Source organism: Leptinotarsa decemlineata, unplaced genomic scaffold (genome assembly GCF_025532065.1).
Source record: "Leptinotarsa decemlineata unplaced genomic scaffold, Ldec_3_MD MMD2_P_RNA_scaffold_2, whole genome shotgun sequence".
Taxonomy (NCBI): Eukaryota; Metazoa; Arthropoda; class Insecta; order Coleoptera; family Chrysomelidae; genus Leptinotarsa; species Leptinotarsa decemlineata.
In genome coordinates this window covers 22758811-22776835 of record NW_027412529.1, presented here as the reverse complement: position 1 = coordinate 22776835, position 18025 = coordinate 22758811, and the positions used below count along the sequence as shown (strand labels likewise).

At 35.6% G+C, this 18025-nt stretch overlaps 1 protein-coding gene and 1 long non-coding RNA gene across 2 annotated transcripts in view; both read left to right on the top strand.

Annotated features, from left to right (window-relative positions):
• Cpap1-j (cuticular protein analogous to peritrophins 1-J) overlaps nucleotides 1-18025 on the top strand; it is a 115583-nt gene that overhangs the window by 43478 nt on the left and 54080 nt on the right. The gene's annotated exons all lie outside the window — the stretch shown is intronic.
• Nucleotides 1651-2917, top strand: LOC141487021 (uncharacterized). Its single transcript, XR_012468162.1, has 2 exons — nucleotides 1651-2237; nucleotides 2444-2917. It is a non-coding gene; the product is annotated as an uncharacterized lncRNA (long non-coding RNA).

The window sequence follows — 18025 nt, the reverse complement described above, 5'->3', positions numbered from 1 at the left end:
CTCAAAAAAGTATATTCCTCCATCAGTTTCAATTTTGTCTCCTTCAAAGAAATTCTCCTCAGTTGTGTCAGCATACACTTTTTGGTATGTCCTTGAGCTCTCTCCTCTTCGGATTTTTTCTTCTTCATCGTGCAAAACGACACCCTTCAATGTTGTTTTTGATAAGAAAATTACGAACAAGCTATGACGAGTGAGCAGATGCATTATCGTTATTAGAGTAGATTGTCGGGGAGCTAACCCATGGCCTGATCCACTGCGTCCTTTTGGACGCAGAGCTCATTGTTGTTACAGCTCATTGTCTAGCTTGATCTCTTTGATGAGACTCCAAAGCTTTGATACTGGCCCTTTATATAGCTGGCAGCCTCTGGTTTCTCTTCCCCGCATCTTGCGTGTCTCAGACTTGCTATCGCTTCGCATTCACAGAGCACATGCAGTACGGTTTCTTCCTCTTCTTGACAAAACCTGCATTGGTTTTCTTCTATCACATGTTGCTCATTTTTCCTGAGTCGGCTATGCCCCGTTAATAGACCCATCACTACCCTCACAACCTTACGGTTGTGGTTCAGCTGGTCTTTCGTGAATCTGGGCAATAAATTCTTCATGAACTCTTTCGCTTGCCTCATCCTGGGAGCTTATTCCACCAATCTAACGATTCGGCTTGAATCCATGAATTTATGGATATCTTCATACATGTTTTCGTTACCCCGCAGAAGGGGTAACCTTATTGCCCTTGTGACCCTCATCTCCGGGTACCCAAGCTAGAGTGACTCTATTTTGGATACTTAGCTCCTCGAGTGCACTCAGAAAGCTTCCCACCAGTCTTAAGAAGACTTGAAATGAGCTGAGCGCCTCAATTGCCGCCTGGCTGTCGGAGAAAATGGCAATGGTTTTATTTGTGACCTTCTGCCTGTTTATTTCCCCTATACAGTGTTCGATGGCCACTACTTCTGACTGGACAGTTGCATTATGTCCGAGGCTGAGTGCGATTCTCGTATTTGCTCTGCCTTCGTATATACTGGCTCCCACTCCTTCTTGGGTCTTTGAGCCATCTGTATACCAAATTTCTTCCGCTTTTTCCTAGTCCTCTTTACTTGGTATGATGATTTTGAAATCTTTTTGAAAGTTGTTCTGCGGAACTGTGTTATCCACGGGCATTCCTAGTATTGGATCTGCTTTCAGTCCATTGTACAGTTTCAAGTATTCTGCACCGTGTGACTCGCTGATGGGAGTTTGCCCCTGCATTAGCCAGTGTGTCACCAGTCGATCTTCTCTTTGTATGTAGATGTGCAATGGTGGAAATCCGAGTAGGACCTCACCCACACAGCACTAGATATTCTTGGAATATTCCCTGTATATCATAAAACGAACGTATATATTCCAAATATTCATAGAATATTCTTGGAATATATACATACCTTTAGAATATTCATAGAATATGCTTGAATGAATATGGCAGGATTATTCCCGAAAGAATGTGCATAGAATGTCTATAAATGGATTATTCTCCCTTGAATATTCTAAGAATATTGTCGATCGAATATACCATATGGTATATTCTTAGAATATGTCCCCACGGTATATTTTGGAATATTCTATACAATGGAATTTTGAATTATCTTATAATAACTTATTCAAATAATTCAATATTATTAAAAACAAAAATATTTGAAGATCTTAATCGAATGCATAACCTAATGTATATAACCCTGATAGTGTTAACCAGTTTTTGAACTCAAGGCAAAGATTCTGGATGAATTGCTCCAACAGCAACTGATGGAAACGACAAAAAAATTTGAATGGGCCAATAAATGAACCAATTGCATCAATAAATTGGTTAATTCTCATCCTATTTGTCTTTTTGTATTTGAAATTATTTAATTACAAAGCGAAAAATCCTGGAAACAGAGAAATGGGGAAGTGAATAATTGGAGTAAACGTTTTTCATTGGTCAATTGAAGTGTAGCGCGCGACAGTCGAATAAGCTCTGTGAAAGCGGCTGTCCCTTAATGCATGGTACATTTGCGTTTGCGTTAAATTCGACATTTGATTCAACATGGCGGTTGACGTGGCAGGTTCGCGTGTGTAATGCATGATGTGTTGGTGTTATTATCAAAGTATAATTCTGTCACGTTCAGTGTACCATTTATAATTTGGGGTTGTCCAGTTTGCAGTACAGCGAATAGTTTGATTTTGGATCTTCAAACAGGAGAGTTGCATCTATTCAGTCTTCAAGAAAAGTAAGTAAAATGCAATAGTATCGATAGTAAACTGAAAACGTAATGATTACTTTTCAACAAGACAATGCAAGTTGCTCTCCAAGTCATAAAATGTTGTAAATGTTCATGAGTAACCTATGCGAAAAATATCTATTTGATTTTTATTCCAGTTTTATTGTGCCACTTTCAAATAGTGATAATGAACGTTAATGTACATTTTGTTCCAGGTATTACTATTGAAACACTGGCTGATGCATTGTTGGACAAATATAAGGAAAACTATTCTGGTGAGCAAAGTTTGAATAACTTTAAGTAAGTGAAATTCATTGAAGAACCCATCATACCACTCATTTTAAATACTTCATTTGTGGGTTTATTTTTCTAAGTGAGAAACCTAACCTAACCTATTTCTTGATGTAATACACTTTTTCTTTTTCAATGAAATGATATATTTATTATTTTTTAATTAGTGCTGATGAATTCACAGAGTTGTTAATTTTAGTATATTTTTTAGTATACATTTGTTTGAGAGTAGGAACATCCTAATTTGAATAAATTTCTAATATTTGTAATATAACAGTATTCAGGAATATTTTATTCAGTGAATAAATATTTTGAATTAGATTTTTTATTTTTAATATTGGTTGAAACGCCAAATATTTCAGTGTATATTGTTTTTAAAATATATTTGTTTATGAATATCATGTGTTTTATTACTTGTATGAATCTTGTATCAAAATGCAATTTATACATGCCTAATAGCGGTTACTCGTCACATTCTTGGAATATTCCAAATATTCCTAGAATATTCATAAAATATATTTAAAGAATATTATATGGTGTTTCTCTATTGTATATTCTTACAATAAACTAAGAATATCCTGAATATTTTATGAATATTCCTCGGGTTCTATTCCTGGAATATTCTTAATAGAATACACCTTAGATATTCTAAGAATATTATAAGATATTCCAAGAATATTCCCAAGGAATATTCTTAAAATATATCAAAGGTTCGCCAGGAGCACTTCCAGGGAATATTCTCCAGAAGATATATATATCCATGGCATATTCATAGCATAATACAATATCCTTAAATATATATTCATGAAATATACCTGGAATATCTATTGCTATGTGGGCAAGTGCTGCAGTTGGGGTCCTTCTCATGGCTCCCGCGACACTTAAGCACACCAGCCTTTGTATGCCGTGCATTATCGTGATGCAAAAGCCATGAATTGTTTTTTCTCAACACCGGAGGTTTCCTTCGTATTACTTTCCGCAAGCGGTGCATAACTTCAAGATAATACTACTCATTGACCGTACGACCAGAAAACTGAGAAAAACCTTGACATTTGATCGAATGTGGGGTGCTATTTTGATCTTGGCTCTCCTTTGCTCTTGGTCTCCTTCCATTGGGACGATTGGACTTTTGTTTTGATGTCATGACCATACTACTATGATTCGTCACCAGTTATGACCCTGGATTGCCGTTGACGTCATTCAACAATTTCTGAGCATGCAATTATTTTTCTGATCAAAATTCAGCAATGTTGAAACGAACTTTGCTGCCACACGCTTTAGGCCCAACATTTCCAATAAAACTGCATAGCATGAGCCAACTGATATGCCGACATCCTCAGCAACTTCTCTAATAGTGATTCGATGATTCTCTATAAACATTTTCTTCACTTCCTAACATTTTCATCGGTTGTTGATGTGCTGGGGCGTTCAGGGCGAGCGTAGTCATTCACATCTTCTCGACAAAATTTTATGCAAATTCTTTGATCAATTTTTACGATTGCAGAGAATCTCCGAACACGCAAAACACTTTTATGTCTCACCAACAAACTAAACATGTTAAACAGATGGAACTGTGAATATATATTCGAAACGAGTGTATCAGCATAAAAAAATCGCTAATCGAATGTACATAGCCCGTAAAATTTGAACATTAACTTTATTTTTATACAGTCCACGTTATATAGGACCACCCTTTGTCAAATGGTCATTTTGTATTATTTCTTGATAGGTTTTTACTTACCTTTTTCTACACTTTCAATTGATTTTTCCATCCTTTCATTTTGGTCTTATTTTTGTTCTTTATATTTTCCTGTCAAACTGATTTTGTTGTGGTCTTACTGTGACCGACAATGAAAATACTTTATATTCCAAAGTTTTTTGGTTTTGCACTATACGGCGAGGAAAAGGTTAGGTTGTGGAATATTACTATTACTTTATTCAAAATGGACCTATAGAAAATTTCAAAGATCAGATCACATATAAATTATGAATCTGTCAGTAGACACAGAACCGTGGCTGAAAAAGTTAGAAGATTGTATGTGTTTTTCTCATCTCTCAGAGTTTCAGGATTTTCGAAACGATTCGGTGTCAGATTTCAACTCTTGAATATCAAAAATGATTTCATCACTCATTTGTTGTTGTTTATATGAATGTTTGTTTTACCTCAGATTGATCAAACTATTTTGAACTATACTCTCTACTATTCGGATGATAATCGAGTTCTTGAATTCATCAAAATTGTTATTTTCATTATTTAATTGATATTATTTTCATAACGTTCCCAAATCAGTGATTAGTTCCACCGGTGCCCCACTCCAAGCAATCGAAGTTTATTGCTAATGGATTTGGTTTCTTCGTCAATTGAGTCTTCCATTCTTTGATCAGCTGAGGGGTGGTTCTCTGGGATAATTCTGGTGGTTCAATAAAAATATTTAGGCTACATAATCGTGCAATAAGAACATCAGCTGGTGTTAGATAACTGCCAACTAGTATTCAAACACTAGTTGGCAATGCATATCTAAATTTGTAATAGAATTATTCAAAAAGCCGAAACATTTCTAGCCTGCATCATTACCCTATGCGCGATGACACTGCAGATGATTTAATATTGCTGCCACGTTACAGCATCTTTGAATCTGGGAAAAAATCATCAAATTTAAATTTTGAGATAAGTTGCCTTGCGAGTTCAGATTAACGAATGAAAAGTAGTTTGAATATCAATGTGAGAAATTTTCTTCCCGAACATTGGTTAAATAAATTCTATATACCTTTACAGGGTCTTTCACGACGAGCGTTCGTTAGGATTATATGAAGAACGATTCAAAATAAAAACTAGGAAATTCATGGTAGTGGGTTTTACAAAATGGCCTTCTCAACTAAAATATTTTCAACTTCCGGTCCCTTTCCGTTATACTGGAAGTTGAAGGCAACTTCCTTATTCCAAATGGAACACCCTGTATTTTATTACATTTTTGAATTTCTCAGCACATTTTAGGTCCACTTTGTATAACAATGACAGTTACAGCACCACTCCGAAAAAATCATAACTCACAGACAGTAATAGTTGAAAATGTGAAATTTCACAGAATCACACCTTAAGCATCAAGTCATGAACAGGTCCATCGAATTTTCAAAAATAATTCACAGGGTGGTCGAAATTTCCACCTTGAACATAACATCGAAAAAACTGATGAAACACGATTTTTTCAAATGGAAAACATACACTATCAAATTCATGACGAATGTCCTATACCTAAAATACACCCCCGATTTTGGGAAATAATTGAAATGTTAATCATTTGAAGCAATACCAAACCAGCTTTGAAAACAAATGAACGAATATTAACTCTGTCGTCGGTTAAAGGTAACTCAACATAAAAATGAATGGATTGAAATAAAATACTATCAGAGAGATGAATTATATCTTTGTTTATTGATATCGAATACAGTAATTTTATTTTGTTTATATTTTTTAAGGTTAAATTTTACTTTAATTTTAGAATGTAACTTAATTTCTTTAAATTCGAATAATATTGTGGTTCATTTCAACAGATATTCAAAGACATTGCCGTTTTGTTCTAAAGAAGAATATATTCTTTTTTGCATACCACTATTTGCAGCTTTTTGTATGCAGTCAGGAATCAAATTATTGAACGCTCTCAGAACCCTTCGTTTCATGCTTTCTTCATCACTCACAGGATCCGCATAAACATTTTCTTCGATATATCCCCTGATGAAGAAGTCCAGTGGTGTCAGGTCTGGGGAGCGAGGAGGAAATGTAAATGGCCCATTGCAGCAAAGCCGCTGATCTTCGAACATCCCATTCAACAACCCAGCAACGGTATCAGTACTATGTGCAAGGGCTCCATCCATCTGATACCATAACTTGAAACGGTATTATTCAGAAACATGCCTTATGGATTCACCAACCACATTCCTAGTTATATGCGAATATCTATCGCTATTCAAATTATCTTCTTAAAGATATAAACATGAAATTCAGACTTTCTGTATAGCGCAAAAAACATTATGGCGGTTGTACATACCATTCTTGGCGAATTTGGCTTCATTTGTCCATATCGTGTTCTTCATGAACTCAGCGTCCTCCTGTATCTTGATAAGAAACCATTCGCAGAATTCGACTCGTGCAGGTAAGTCGTGCGGTTTCAGATTTTGAACCTGGTGAGACGCCACTTATGTTTGATTAAAATCCGGTTTATTGATGAACATGAAATTCTAAGTGACTTTTCTGCGTCTTTCAAGGAATTTTCTGGATAGGCTGTGGCTGTGGATAGGCCAAAATTACAATTTCGATGTCCTCATTGTTTACGAGTAGTTTTTTTTTGTTGATGACAGACGAAAAAGTTCCGAAATCACGGCAGTTTCTTAGAAGTATTCTCAGAACATTTTCATTGGATCTGTGTAGATTTAGAAATCTTTCTGCAAAAACACGACAAGTTCTGTCCATTATCTTGTATGTATTCACCATGAATGATTAATAAATTCAGGAAATCTTCATTAGAATACCCCAAACGAGACATTTTGCACACAAATAGAAAACTACGAAATACACGTCAATTATATCGCATCAAATTTTGACATATTTGTTGTTACTTCATTTGTTTTCAACGCTTTCTTGGTTGTATTTTAGGTATAGGACATTCTTCATGAATTGGATATATTTTTTTCGTAGTATCCAAAAAGAATAGAATAGTGTATGGTTTCCATTTGAAAAAATCGTGTTTCATGTTTTCTCTATGTTATGTTTTAGGTGGAAATTTCGACCACCCTGTAAATTATTTTCGAAAATTCGATGGACCTGTTCATGACTTGATGATAAGGTGTGATTCTGTGAAATTTCTCATTTTCAAGTGTTACTGTCTATGAGTTATGATTTTTTCGGAGTGGTGCTGTAAATGTCAAATTTTTCAGAAAAAAATTAATATCTCGAAAACTAACAAATTTGGGTATATGCATTGTTATACAAAGTGGGCCTGAATTGTGCTAAGAAATTCAAAAATGTAATGAAATACAGGGTATTTCATTTCTAATAAGGAAGTTGCCCTCAACTTTCGGTAGAACGGAAAGAGACCGGAAGTTGAAAATATTTTGAGAAGGCCTTTTTGTAAAACCCACTACCACAAAATTTCCAGATTTTATTTTGAATCGTTCTCCATATATTCCTAACGAATGCTCTTCGCTAATATGACGTCAAATGACGTCATATCATCACTGATGGATTACTGTTGAATTTCAATTGGTTTATAATATACCAGAATATAATCTCTAAATACAATTATATCTTACACAAAGAACATTTATTACTATTTATATTTATACCTATATGATTCGATGATTTTCTTATTGTGAAGTGACCTTTCATTCGACGATTGAACACTTATCTTATTTAATTGTAACTAATCAACTCCGAGGAAAAAACCATATTTATCACGGTGTTCAAGTTTTATTCTTCAACGGTCACTGAAGATTGTGGTTTCTGTCTGAATTCGTGATGGGATTCTTCGATCCTTGACCTGAACTGTGCTGGAAATACATTCGTGATCTTCGATACTATCTATCATGCTCATCAACGATTTCTTAGTCTTGTCTTTTGTGTCTTTCTTCTTGTAGGCACTTATTATACTCAATGAACAAAAACGATTGAAGAGTTTTAGTCTGAGCAGCTATTACAAATTTTTACAGCGACCAAAGGCCTGTTTATCCGATTGAAATGAACATAGATCGAAGCTTCTATTTCATATACTCGTAGATCATAACATGCATTTTTTGAGTTAATTTCCTTGTTACCTGCTTCTGGAAATTATCTCAATACATATCACTAGTACACCGTGCTCAATCGATAAAAATGCGTGTAATCCTGCGAATCTCAAAATTTTGCTCTCATACAAATTGCTTTCGTGTATAAAAATTATCTAAAATTATGGATTTGCACACATTTTAACCGATTGAATTTGTATACTCGAGATCTGTTTTTCCGTTAAATAGCTGTCGCAACCCTACGAACTATATTCCAAAAACTTTTGTTTTTGCACTATACGGCCAGAAAAAGGTTTGTTACTTAATTCAAAATGGACGTTGATTTGCGAAATTTCACTCCGGAGATTTTAGCCTCGAAGATGAGCCCCGAAGTGGTCGACTTACAGTAATCTAGGATGAGGATTTCACGATCCTGGTGGAGACTGAACCATCACAAACGGCGTGTGGGAGAACTGAACGTCAGCTTTCATGCGGTTTTTGATGGTTTAAAAAGTATTGAAAGGTCAAAAGTCTTGAAAAGTGGGTGCTCTACGATTTGAACGATCAACGCTCGGTTCGACTTGGGTGCTTTGTTCACTCAAATCGACCGCCGTGTTGGTCGCTGGTTCAAGCCCCAGGGTGAACGATCAAGTTTCACTTGCTATCGTCCAACCCGTTAAACGGTAAGACCTCGTTATTCCTTAGCTCGCGCACGTTTCTAAACCTGTTCTTGTTTGCTTTTGCGCAACGAATACGATCCTTTTTTTGGTCCCACCGTCATGTGTGATAAAAAGTGGATCCTTTACGATAACACGAGACATTCAGTACTGTGATTGGTTATCAATGAGCCATCCAAGCACTTCTCAAAGGCGAAAACCTACTAAAAAAAGACCATGGTTAGTGTATGGTGGTCAGCGGCTGGTGGCTATAACTTTCTGCAACCGGGCCAAACCATCACAGCAGACTCCTATTGTGATGAAATCGACGAAATTGCATCAGCAGCAGCCGGCACTGGTCAACAGAAGAGGTCTGATCAACCATCTTTTCAATCACTTCGATAATTTTCTCATCAGTGAAACTCTCGCCAATCAGGAAAAGTAAAAAATGGCCTTGGTTGACTTCATCGAATCCCGAGCACATAATTTTTTTATGCTGACGGAATTAATTGACTTGTGTTATGTTGGCAAAAGTGCACGGATTCGAATGGTGCTTGTTTGGATTGAATTGAATAAGTATTCACTGAAATGTTACAGTTTGAAGTAGACTCATAAAAACGGACGAAACTTTCGAAACAACCTAATACATTATTGGAAATCTGCTCTTCAAAAATTGTTTTTCAGTGGTTTGATGGGACATGTGGTGTTGACCGTATTGGAATGACAACCCTCAAAGTCAAACCTTATGTGTACTAAGGATTCACAAGGTCTAGCGTTTTACGTACGATCCCTAGCAAGGGGATACTAATCTGAATGAATTGATAATCATATTGCAAAATACATGTGGGTTCAAAGGCTACTCTGAGAGCATTCCTGTGTTTTTTCATGACTGAAGAGAACAAAATTCGGACTAGAAGGCCGTGGTCGAATGAAACTTGATTCACTAACCTGGATTTTGTTTTTTCCAATCGCGACTCCAGCTGCGAAAGCCTATGCTCTTATATTGATAATATTAATTTTTGTGATAAATGTTATTGTCATGGATCAGTGAGAAGGCTAGAGAAAAAATTGGATGATATATTATTTGCCTGAATTTTTGAATAGTCACCTCAACTAATATTACCTTACTGTGAATATCTTTTGACCTTCAGCGCTTCATTGGTTGTCACTAATTATCACCCACAACCTACGGTATGTTGATAATACAACTGCAAAGTCATTGAGACCGGGCGATCATGAATGATTTAATCAATTTACACCTATGTGATTGTTCAATTACTCTTTCAAGTGTGTTTGAAAATTCAGAATCATGTTTTGCAGAATTTTTCAATTTACTAATATTTGCATCAGTATAATAGTGATAGTAATAGGTCCATGTGAACTATGAATCTGAGAATGTCTGTTACTGACATCCCATTGTACATAGAACCGCGGCTGAAAAAGTTGGAAAATTGTATGTGTTGTTCTTATGAGTGTTTTGGGATTTTTAACCGGATTGGGTGCGAGATTTTGGACTCTTGGGTATCAAAAATGATTTCATTACTTGTTTGTTGTTGTTTATACGAATCTTTGTTTTTACCTCAGTTTGATCAAATTATTTTAAATTATACCCTCTACTATCTGATTAATAATCGAGTTCTTGAATTCATCAAAATTGTTTATTCAGTATTTAATTGATTATGGATATGATTCTCATTACGTTCCCAAATCTGTGCCCCATTCCAAGCAATCGAAGTTTATTGCTAATGGATTTGATTTCTTCGACAATTGACATCAAAAGTTGAAACTTGGGCGAGCTAAGGATTAACGAGGTTTTATCTCTTAAATTGCGATTCCTAGCATTAGACGATAGGCAGTGAAAATCTAAAGTCCGGCTTATGGGCTCGAACCACCGTTTCACCTAGCAGTTGACTGACTGAGTGAAACAAACCACTCAGTTGAAGAACGTAAATAATAAAATGCAAGTGGTTTACCTAACTATCATTGAAATTGAAAGAATTGAATATAATATCGCAGTTTGTGACCAAACGTAGAGAAGAGGTAACAGTTGGGCTGAACAGTTCGTAGGCTAACTTAGATTTTTTTTTATAAAATTTTATCTTATTATTCAATATAGTTGCCTTCAAAGGCGATACAACAATTAAAGCTGTCATACAATTTTTCGATACCCTTTTTAGAGTACGATTTGCCTTTAATCTCAAAATTGGCCTCAGTTTCGACGATTACTCATTCTTCGGGGCTGAATTTCTTTCCAGCGACCATTCTCTTGAGATCTGAGAACAGAAAAGTCACTGGGGGCCAGATCCACAGAATACGGTGGATGCAATACATGCAATTTTACCATCGTTTTCATTTGTGACACGATGCATTTTCTTGGTGAAACCAAAGCGTTTATGCACGCTTTGGAGTCGTTTCATCATGTGCAGTCCATTCAGATGACGATCGTTTTGATTCTGGTGTGAATTGATGGAGCCATGTTCCATCTATTGTCACATTTCGACGCATAAATTCGGTTTTCTTATGATGGAACAGCTTCGAACACTACTCAGAATAATCAATTCGTTGTTGTTTTTGATTGATTGTGAGCTCGCGTGGCACCCTCTTTAAGCAGACCTTTCGCAAACCCAAATATTCATGCACGATATGTCCAACACGTTCCTTTGATATCTTTAGAGTGTTAGTTATCTCGATCAACTTCACTTTGCGGTCATCCAAAATTATTTTATGAACTTTTTTATGTTTTCATCTGTAACAGCCAGCCCTCGATGCACATTTCATCTCGTTTAAACTTAGCAAACTACTTTTCAATGGTTGATTCTCCTGGTGCAAAGTTCGAATGATGTTTATCAAGCCAAGTCTTGAATTTAACAGTATTTTCTTCGCGAAGAATAAAAACTCAGCTGATATTTTAAAATTCTACAATAAAAGAAGACCAACATAACACTAGTTAATAATTTAAAGTATAAAATACTCACATGGAGAAGAAAATTGTCACATTTCACCGTAAAATATTTTCTTCTCCATGTTAGTATTTTATACTTCATTGTCTTCAATGTATTATCTATTGTTATGTTGTTCTTCTTTTATTGTAGAATTTTAAATAATTTACTGATGATGAACCTATATAGGTTCGAAACATGTACTGATTGATGGTTTTGCCGTTCTAACATCTGATGATGATATTAAATTGTGGAGACGACTTTGAGTTTTTATTCTTCGCAAATCTACTGCACTCCACTTTGAGATATAATGGACTTCTACCAGAGGTTAGTGATATTTTTCGCCAAAAACCAATGCTTTATCAACACACGAATTTTTTTTTACATCTTCTTTAAACTAACAGAAGTTTCTTCGCTCAAAATGTCCCACAAACTAATGGTCCCACAGCTGTGGAATTTGTGCACGTGTCATTTGAATATCAGGGTTAACTGAAAATTATATAGATTTATTACTAGTAGCGCCATCTGTGTGGCCTAATACGAAACGACGAATAAGTATTTGTGTTATTCAAATCTTCACTATAAGAAAAATACTTTCAATTCTTTCTATATACAGTACGTCCATGAAGTAACGCAAAAATTGATTATAAGTTTCATAATAGTATATTATTCAAAGGCCAAGAAATGTGGCCATTGCTTGTAAGAATGAAATTTGTCGTAAACCATTCGAGAAACTTCCTTGATAACGGAATAACTATGATTTTTCAGTGACATATAACATAAATATTTTCAAATGTATTCGTTAAGGATATCCGGATTCAGAGTAATACAATTACATAACAAGATGCACCCCAAAAAGGTATTCTAAAATAAATTGATGGATGTAGCCGTTACTATGTGGTAGGAGATCATGATGAAAAGAGAAATGAAAATTTCTATATTTTTTACCACTTTCATAGAAATTTTTATTTCTCTTTTCAGTATTCAAAAATATTATATACTAGCTTTTACTCGCGGCTTCGCTCGCCTTTATGCCATTAAATGAGTGCCAGTATAATAGAAATTAATTAATATGAGACCTATATTTCAATGCTTGGCTGGAATTATCAATTTTTAAAAATTATTACATACGATGAAGTTTGGAAAATTTAAAATGATAACTGTAACAAAATTAACCTAACCTAACCTAACCTAACCTAAAAATAAAAATGACAGAAGAAAATAACAATAAATATAGAAAAATTCCAAACAGCTGAAACTATAGTGAATTAGATTGGATTGGACTGGATATTGTCGTGACTGTAAATAATACAGTCATCTGGAATGCTAGATGACGTTAAAGTAGCTAGATTTGAGATTTTTTTGAAACAATTTTTCATCTTACATAAAAAATATTTTTTAAAAATAAAAAGTATCCTATGTTACTTCTAATATCTCCAAGAACATGTGTACAACATTTCCTGATGATTGGTTGAGTACTTTTCGCGTGAAACCATAACAAATAAACTTACATTCGCATTTATAATATTAGTAGGGAAGTAGGGATTAATGCTATTTCATTAAATTTCGAATGTGGTTAGAAAATTGGGTAAAAATTAAAAAAAATTGGGTAGAATTCAGGACCACTCGCATACTAGTCTAAATTTCTAACCACTACTTTAAGAAGAAGTAAGTGTGACATAAAGCTATTTGAGTTTCTAATCATTTCAATTTTTCTATTAAGTGATGACTATATTACGTTGCTTCAAAAGTTTTGTTCGTTATCTCAATGAATACTTATTCAGTTCAATCGGAATAAGCGCTATTTGAATCAGTGCACTTTCACTAATGTAGGTTAGGTTAGGTCCAAAGTGAGTGGGTCTATTCAGCTTTCTACCACAACCCGCAAGGGTTTATTGTGGCTCACACCTATTCACACTCGACCAAATAAACCCAGCTTCTAACGAAGCCGAAGGGAGAATAAACGCCTTGAAGTGAGCCAATCCTGGAAGATTTTGCCAGAAGTCTATAAATCTTCTTGCATCCAGGTGTTTGGCAAAGCCTAAAGCGATGCTAATGACAGATTCTGGTCCGATGAAGCTGCTTGCAGCACCCTCCTTTGCAAGGGAATCAGCAGCTTCTTTACCTTCCAGGCCAGTTTGGCCAGGAACTCAGACCAGAGATAATCTGTTATGTCTTCTTATCGAGAAGAGTCGGTTTTGGCAATTGGCTACCAATTTAGACGTTGCTCGGTAGGAGTTTGGATTCTTCCAATTTCTACGCATTCAATCAAATAGCGTAAATTTCCGCTTGAAATACAGTCGCATCAACCTAGGCAGGTTGATATCTCTGTTCTGGGCCTGCGACTGAAAACACCTGCACCAGAACCGGAAGGTGTTTTTGATCCATCTGTGAACCAACAACTATCTGCTCTTAATATTTCTTTCTCCCGGAGGATCCAGTTCTCTCTACTCGGGAACAGTACTTTATAAGACAGTTCGTAGTTGACAGTCGGATGCATGAAGTCAGAGATCATTTCCAGAATGCTGTGACTTCCAGTGTCAACCAACAATCTGTTGCACTCTGCATTAAATTGATTTGTGCACTTGGCAATATGCACAAGTCTATATGCAGTCCATCTAGCGTCTCTCTCCAGAAAATGTGGAGAGGGGGTAAATCTAGAAGGATATTCATGGCCGTTGACGGTGTGGTACTGATTGCATCATAAGTGATTATTGGTCTGACAATCATCACATAAATCCAATAGATTTGTTTGGGACCTAAACCCCAAGTTTTACCACAAATCCACATGTCCATAGGACAGTCTGGCTTTGTGTAAAACTTTCTCCAAGTGAGCGTTCCAGGTGAGTTTTTTATCAAGGACAATGCCAAGATATTTCACCTTCGTTCCAAATGGAATTACCTCACCACTGAGGAAAAGTGGTGAGGTATCGTTCATATTTCATCGTTCATATTTCATCTCCTAGTGAAGACGATTATCACAGTTTTGCTGGGGTTGGCAGACATCTGCTCCCTCAGGCACCAACTGTGAACAACGTCCATCGTGCTTTGGAGGATATTACAAACTTTCCTTCCCGATGTGGACCAAGATGACAAGGTAATAATAATAATAATAATTCTTTATTCTTCAGAAGGACAATACAAGTATTGTATAGGAGTAGTCGTTTATCTGAAATTAACAGAATATGATAACATTCAGTTAAATTGTATATAACAGAACAGTAAATTTGCAGGTATTTTAGTCGTTCATCTATATTAATGATAAACAGTTGAAGTAAACATAAAACAAAATAAATAAAATGATAGTACATACTCAGTTAATTGTGTAGCACATATATAAATATACAAATATATACATATATACACATATATACATATATTCACCCAAATACACAAATAACAGACAAATCTTAAAGGATTTACAAATACTTATCATAGTGCCTGATCGACTTTATAATAGCATCTTTCAATTAAAAAATGTTTAAGACATTTTTTGAAACATGTTAAGGTTCGACTCTCTCTTACATAGTCTGGTAATTTATTAAATAATAAAGGACCTAGTGAGTTTCGAGAGTTTATAGATAATTGGACCCTAGAGAAGTGTATATTCAGCTGATTTTTTATTTTTGTGTCATGTTTACGAATGCTAGATCTGGTTGAAAAACTGTTATAGTTAGTAAATATATACACACAAACTTCAAAGATAAAGAGTGATGGTAGTGTCATGATTTTATATGTTTTGAATACATCAACACAGCTTTGTCGAGAGAATAGACTATACATTACTCAGAGTATTCTCTTTTGTGCAACAAATACATCATTAGCTCTCAAAGACCTTCCCCAGAGGGAGATGGCATATCGAAGTCTGGAGTCTACTTGGGCATAGTAGAGCATCAGCAACTGATCATTAGACAGAACCGATATCAAATTACGTAATTGATAGGAAACATAATTCAATCTATTGTTTAAGATTTTACAGTGTTCTCCCCAGGAAATATGTTCGTCTGTATATAATCCAAGAAATCGGATTATCTTATCAACTGACCGTAAGTCTCCGAAATCAACAACACTAACTTCTTTTTGTCTATTGTGAAAGCGTGGTTTGCTTGATGGAGGGCATCAAGCAAACTATCCATCAGGAGCGACCACAGAAGGGGAGATAGTATTTCACCTTGAGGGCAGCTTCTGGTGACCCTGAACCTGATGGCCTCGCCTTGAAGAGTCGTAGTTTCAGTTTTATTTACCAGCATGGCATAGATCCAGCCAGTTATGGTCGATTCTATACCTTTCCTAGCCAGAGACGATCCTATAGATTCAGTTAGTGCATTGTTAATATCGACAAATACAGCAACCGCAATCTCATTGTTGTCAAGTGACTAAGAGATTTTCTCCACAAGGTTGTTTATTGCTAAATCTGTCGATTTGTCGGTTTGATAAGCATAATGGTGGTTATTCAGGGGAATGCATATAATGCCACCCTCCTGATGTGTCCGTCCAGTATCCTCTCAAGTCCTTTCAACAGGAAGGATGTAAGGCTGATTGGTCATACCGATTTTGGTTGTGGGTGTTTCCGACTCATTTTAGGTATATATACCATCCTTGCTGCCAACCAACTGGGTGGTATATAGGTCCACGTTTACTAACGTAACACAAGAACACTAATTCCGTCAGCATGAAAATTATGTGCTCAAGATTCGATGAAGTCGACAAAGGCCGTTTCCGCCTGATCCTGAATGGCGAAGGTTCTACCGGTGAGAAAGTTATCGAAGTGCTCGAAAAGATGGAAGTCGGTTGGCGAGAGGCCTGGGGAGTATGGTGAGTGAGGCAGAATTTTGACGCTCAAACGAGTTTAACAACGAATCGTTTGGTAGTCTACACCAGGGGTCTCAAATCTTCGGCCTGGATTACTATAGGTCGACCACTTCGGGGCTTATCTTCGAGGCTAGGTTTGCGAAATTTCGCAAACCAACGTCGAACAGTGCGTTCATTAAAATTATCATTACCAAATGCCTGGTTAATTCTTCGGCAGCGCTTTGGTTCAATTTGAATTCGTAGAGAAAAATTGGCCGCAAATTGCTCCAAGACATCATATAGTTATACGCTGAAAGGAGGCAAACAATGAAAATTTTGAAAAAAAAATGAACACCATCAATGTATACAGTACAAAATTCTGTATCGATCGGTACATACCACAAAATACACAATACACAATACAGTACAAAATTCTGTATCGATCGGTATATACCACTACACAGAATAAAAAATAATTATTGAGATATGAAACTACAAAAACTATCAATACCGATAAAACTCTTGAAATAACCTGATAATTTCACAAAAAATCAGTACCTACTTGTTTGGTATTTTAAACTTGGAACAAGAGGAACGATAGTAATTACACTTATACTGCATTATTTGAATTTCTCCTTGAAGATTTTTCTCACGCTGCTCACAGATCCTCCCATATAGTAGCGGCAGTACAATATACATCCCATTTTACTATTTTTCGAAAATAGAAACCTAATAATGGTAATTCCGGCGACCTCGGCGGACAAGGAATAGGCCTTTCTTGTCGTTCTTCTCACTTATCAGGAAACATTGCATTTAACTCATCCTGAACTTTTTTCAAAAATATGTCTGGGAGGTATTCGATCAACCTGGGAAATTCTTCAATTAATTTTAGTTGGAAATAATGTAGTCTGACAACATAATTATTCGCCCCATATAATAAGACTTCATCAATATTGATAATCGTAAACATGAAATTTATGCGGATTTTCAATAATGATAGCTGTGCTTATTGAGGAATTAGTTCCTACGAACGATGATCTTCAGATATTTTTCTTTTTCCGTTATTCTATTTTCAACGTCCTACAAAACAACACTGTTTTAAAAATGAAAATAAACAAATTTTGCGTTTTATAAAAAAATAGTTAACATTAAACAGCAACACAATTACCTTTCCACATATTTCCCCAAAAATAAACAAATTTTGCGTTTTCTAAAAAAAAAATTAAGGTTGAACAGCAACACAATTACCTTTCCACATATTGGTTAACATCCAAAAGTTTATTCAGAATGTTGAAATGAGAATAGCTGCTATCATTTCAAATAAGTAATCCAATAAAAATTTCTCTTTCTATGAGAAACATTT